General features: G+C 34.7%; 1 pseudogene; it reads left to right on the top strand.

The window, feature by feature from the left end:
• Positions 1-2,864: 2,864 nt before the first annotated feature.
• Positions 2,865-3,882, top strand: LOC122750346 (annotated as a pseudogene).
• The last annotated feature ends 1,807 nt before the right edge of the window (positions 3,883-5,689 follow it).

Genomic DNA, 5,689 nt, shown 5'->3' on the forward strand with positions numbered 1-5,689 from the left:
TCTGCATCTATTGAGATAATCGTATGGTTTCTCTTGGTGTTGTTTTTGATCGGGTCAATTATGCTGATAGTTTTCTCAATATTCAACCAACCCTGCATTACTGGCATAAATCCCACCTAGTCATAGTGTCTGATCTTTGTGATGTATTGCTGTAATCTTTTTTCTTGTATTTTATTTAAAATTTTTGCATTAATATTCATTAGGGAGATAGGTATATAATTTTCTTTCTCTGTGCCCAATTATTATATTAATTGTTTCTATGATATATGTTTTGACCTACTCATTCTTTAGGATGAGATTATTTCATTTCCAATTAATTTTAATCAATGCTTGAAAAGTCGTATACCGAATGCAATTTTTACTGAATTCTGTCATGAAGAGGGTACATTTAACATTTCTGCTTTTATGCATATTTGGGGATGAGTTTATCCCCATGGTCAATTTTTGAGAGGTGTCATATACTACTGAGAAAAAGTTATATTCTTTTCTATTTCCATTCAGGATTCTCCAGAGGTCTATCATATCTAACTTTTCAAAAAATCTATTAATTTCTTTACCTTTTTTTCTTGTCGACTGTAAGTTTGGATTTATATAGGTTTGGGAGGGGTAAATTGAGGTTTCCACAAATATAGTTTTACTCTCTATTTTTCCCATAATTCATTTTAGTTTTCATCAAGAACTTGGATGATATGCCATTTGGTGCATATGTTTTCAGTACTGATATTAATTTGTCGTTTATGGCACCTTTTAGCAAAATATAGTTTCTCTGATTGTCTCTTAATTAATTTATTTTTGTTTGTAATCGAGATTATGTTTATTAGCCCTGCTTTTTTGTTTCTTTTTTGCTTTAACTGAAGCATAACAGATTCTTCTTCAGACCTTTACTTTAACTCTGTGAATACATGTGAATCTTTCTCTTTAAAATGTGTCTCTTGTAAACAACAGATTTTTGGATTCTGATTTTTGATCCATTCTGCTTTCCTCTTCTGTTTTATGGGTGAAGTCAACCAATTCACATTCACAATTAAGATTTCTAACTGTGTATTTCCTTCCTTTCTATTTTCTTCTATTTGTCCTCCTTTTTTTAACTATCTCCTCCTTAAAAGACAGTTTTGCTTCTGACTAGTGCATACCTAAATCTACACCCCTTCTTATCATTCCCCCCTTTCTCTTAGCTCCTTCCCCTTTTAATTTACTATTGGGTAAGATGAATTTCTCTTCCCAACCCTGTGTATATATCATCTTTCTTTAAATGTATATAGATGAGAGTGAGGTCAAGTATTGCTCCTTCCTCATTTATCCCTCAATTGTAATAATTCTTCCTTGTGTACCCTTTCTATGTGAGATAATTTCTTCCATTCTTCCTTTCCCTTTCCCCTTCTCCCAGTGCACCCCTCTTTCTAACCCTTCCTGCCTTTTCTGAGATCATTTCAACAAAATAGACTCGCACTCATACCCTTCAAGTATATTTCTTCTAACTGCCCTAATGACAATAGAGTTATTGAGTCATTAGGTGTTATTTGTATCATCTTCCCATATGGGAATATAAACAATTTAACTTTGCTAAGTCTCTTTAGATTTCTTGTTCATGTTAACCTTTTGATTCTTCTCTTAAATCTTATGTTTGAATGTCAAATTTTCTGTTCAGCTCTGGTCTTTTCATCAGGGATGCTTGAAAGTCCTCTTTTTCATTAAATGTCCACTTTTCCCTGTATAGGATTCTACTTATGTTTGCTGGCTATGTTATTCTTGGTTGCAATCCTAGCTCCTTTGCCTTCTGAAATATATTCTGAACCATCTGCTCTTTTATAGTGGCAGGTTCTAAATCTTGTTTGATTCTTACTGTGGCTCCATGGTATTTACATTTTTTTCCCTAGCTACTTGCAGTATTTTCTCCTTGACCTGAGAACTCTGGAATTTGGCTACAATGTTCCTAAGCATTTCCATTTGGGGATTTCTTTCAGGAGATAAGCCATGAATTTCAATTTTTCTTTGCTTTCTGGGCAACTAATTGCTTGTGGTGTCAGATCAACTCATGGGAATATAGTAACAACGATGACAAAGATCACACAACAGTTCTCATTTCTTATGTATAATAATGTTTCCCTTTCTGTATATACTAAGTCAGTGATTGATAAGGAAACACAGTACTAAATGTTACTTTTACTCCATAATATATGCCCTGGGATTTTTAAACACAATTCTGCTGGGGAAAAGCCATAGAATTATAATGTTCAATATCACATTTTTTAAAAAATAGACAAAATCCTCCTTAACAAGAGGATATGAAGGTATTTATCTAATCTCAAGTATGATACATCATTAAATATATAAATCAACAGATTAATTAATAAAATTAAACAGATTGATGGATGGATTAATAAATAACTGAATAAATACATAACATAATGAAGAAATGAATGAATAGTATTTATATTTGGTTTTAAAGTTTGAGTAGTGTAACCTGTGCAGTAAGTACTATGATAATATTCATTTTACAGATGAGGGAATAAAAGTAGGGAAAGTTTAGTTATCTCATACAGGATCACATGGCTAGTAACTAGCTGAAGTAAGATGAACTGGGGTCTTTCTATTTTTAAATCTATCCCTTCTGCACTATATTACCATAACCTGCTTCCTCATTTGGTTCTGAACATATACTTATCTATGAAGTTATAATTTTAGAAGACAATTCTCAATCATTCAGGTAGTCTATGTCAACATAGTGGGAAGCAAAAAAATCATGTGTAAACATAAATAATCAATAATCATCATTATGAGCACAGAGTAATTCTCCTTTTTTTTGTATTACTTGGATGCGGTCAGGAAAATGATCTTGGGATATTATCCCAAGTTAAAAGACAATGACTTGAGTGGTAAGAGTCTCCTAGAAGTGCAGTCTTGTCCCAGGGGTCACTCTGCTGCCCAGGGTCTGGGTGCAGGTCTTCCGAGGGACCCAGATGGCAGCTGCTGCAGCTCCTCATGTCAAGAAGTTTGCCATCTACAGATGGGACCCAGACAAGCCTGGAGATAAGCCCTGAATGCAAAATTATGAAATCAATCTGAACAAATGTGGCCCAATGGTGTTAGATGCCTTGATCAAGATTAAAAATGAGATAGATGCCACGCTGACCTTCCAAAGATCATGCTAAGAAGGCATCTGTGGTTCCTATGCAATGAATATCAATGGTGGTAACACAATGGTTTGCACCAGAAGAATCGACCCCAACCTTAGCAAAGTCTCTAAAATCTACCCTCCTTAGGGCAGGTAGGTGGCACAGTGGATAAAGCACCAGCCTCGGATTCAGGAGGACCTGAGTTCAAATGCAGCCTTAGACACTTGACACTTACTAGCTGTATGACCCTGGGCAAGTCACTTAACCTCCATTGACCCAGAAAAAACAAAAACAGACAAATAAAATCTACCCTCTTCCCCACATGTACCTGATAAAGGATCTTGTCTCAGATTTGAATAACTTCTATGTTCAATATAAATCCATTCAGCCTTACTTGAAGAAGAATAAGTCCCAGGAGGGCAAGGAGTAGTATCTCCAATCCATAGAAAATCAAGAGAAACTTGACAAGCTCTATGAGTGCATTCTCTTTGCCTGCTGCAGCACCAGCTGCCCTAATTACTGTTAGAATGGAGACAAGTACTTGGGACCTGCAGTCCTCATGCAGATCTATTGCTGGATGATTGACTCCAGTGATGACTTCAAGAAGGAGTGGATGGCCCCACTGCAGGACTCATTCTCTTTATATGGATGTCACACCATCATGAACTGTACCAAGAGCTGCCCTGAGGGACTGAATCCAAGAAAAGCAATAGCTGAAATCAAGAAGATGATGGTACCCTACAAGGAGAAGAAGGTGGGTGCTTAGCTGTCTCTAGACTTAACATGAATTGTAGCCCCCCACAGAGTTGAACCTAATTTATAACTGATTTGATTTCAGGATCCTGTTTTTCCATGAATATTGCATGTTCGATGACATACTGCAGGAGGTAAATAAAGAACATACTACTTTATTAACAAAACAAAAAAAGACAATGGCTCTTTGATAAAGGGATTCATAATTTTCCCTTGTGATTCTACTTGTGAATGGAAATGGAAAGGTATCTATGTGAGAGAAATATGTCTAAATATATTGGAACCTATCAGGAAAGAATGGGGACTCAACTATTCTTATAGCTTCATAGGTACACACATACATCTGCATGTATATGTGTGTGTTTGTACATTATCTGTGTGTATCTTTCTTTATTAAGCAATGCCAATAAATTTACATTTGCAAAGGAAGGATGGGAATTATATTTACAACTATTTTGAATAATAAACATATCATTACAAATATCATGCAAAGTATTATATTAGTCAAAACCTAAGCATTGTGCAGTGAATTACAATGTGACTGGCATATCTACATATATGTTGTTTCTAATTAGGGAGATATGAATTCCTTAAAGGCTACATTTATTTGTTGTTGTTGTTATTCTTTTTGTCTTTGCATCCCAAGTGACCCAAGGTGTCTAGTACATAGTAGGTGTTTGAATTGAATTTCATCACCAGGAAGAACTCTTCCAATTTAATAAGTCCTTAAATTAGGACTTAAATCCTAGGGATTTGCCTTAGGTACATAGAAATGAAGTGACTAGACCAGAGCCAGATTACTAGTCAGTATCAGAGTCTAGTTTTGAAAGCAAGTCTTCATGAATCCAAGTCCTGAATTCTATCCATTAACGCACACTACTTCTACATACTAAAAAGTAAATTTCAATTTACTACAGTTTGTTCTACTGGATATGATATCCTAAACAAGAGCTGTGATACCACTAAATAAACTGCAGAGATAAGCTAGAGCCAGATATGATTCTTTTTTAACACATACCTTTGCGAAATCATAGACAAAAATTAATTTAAAAATTATAGTGACATGCTGGCCACATATACTTTCTTCATCAATCCACTACAAGGAAATATGTGTGTTTTTTTAAACTTTCATTGAATCTGTAGTCTTTACAAAAAGATTATCTTTAAAATATTCACAATGGCTGAGCAACTAGAATAGTTTATGCTCTTCTTCAGAAGTTTGAAAACTTTCAGTTTTATCACTTTTCAGACATTAAGATTGTGTATAAGTGCTTACAAATCCCAAAAAATCATTTGTTGCACCTGCAGTGTGCACAGAATTTTGAAAGACAATGGGGATATAGAAACAAAAAAAAACAGTTCTTGATATTAAAGAGCCTATATTCTACTGGTGAAATATAACATGGAAAAAGAGTGTATATATAATAATTAGAAGAGGGACAGATTATTAACAACTAAGAGTATCAAGAAAAGCTTCCCCCAGAAGGTACTACATGAGCTGAGCCTTGAAGAAAACTAGGAATTGTGAGAGTAGTAGTGCATTCTGGGCATAAAAAGCAAATTATGGAAATGCATGGCAGGTGGAGATTGAAAATTTAGTTGCTGAAGCATTCAGGCTATTATTTTAGTCAACCTAGTATTTACATAGCAAAGTATTCAGCAGAGAGTGAATAATATTATGTCAATTTAACTGATATATAGGTGACTTTGGCAGGTTAAATAGACCAACATTTTGGTGGAAGTGATAAAGTTATCATGGGAATAAATATACCTTAAGCCTAATGAAAGAGAAATATTCTGAAACCAGTGGTTCATCCCTA

The sequence above is a fragment of the Dromiciops gliroides genome, chromosome 3 (assembly GCF_019393635.1).
Source record: "Dromiciops gliroides isolate mDroGli1 chromosome 3, mDroGli1.pri, whole genome shotgun sequence".
NCBI lineage: Eukaryota > Metazoa > Chordata > Mammalia > Microbiotheria > Microbiotheriidae > Dromiciops > Dromiciops gliroides.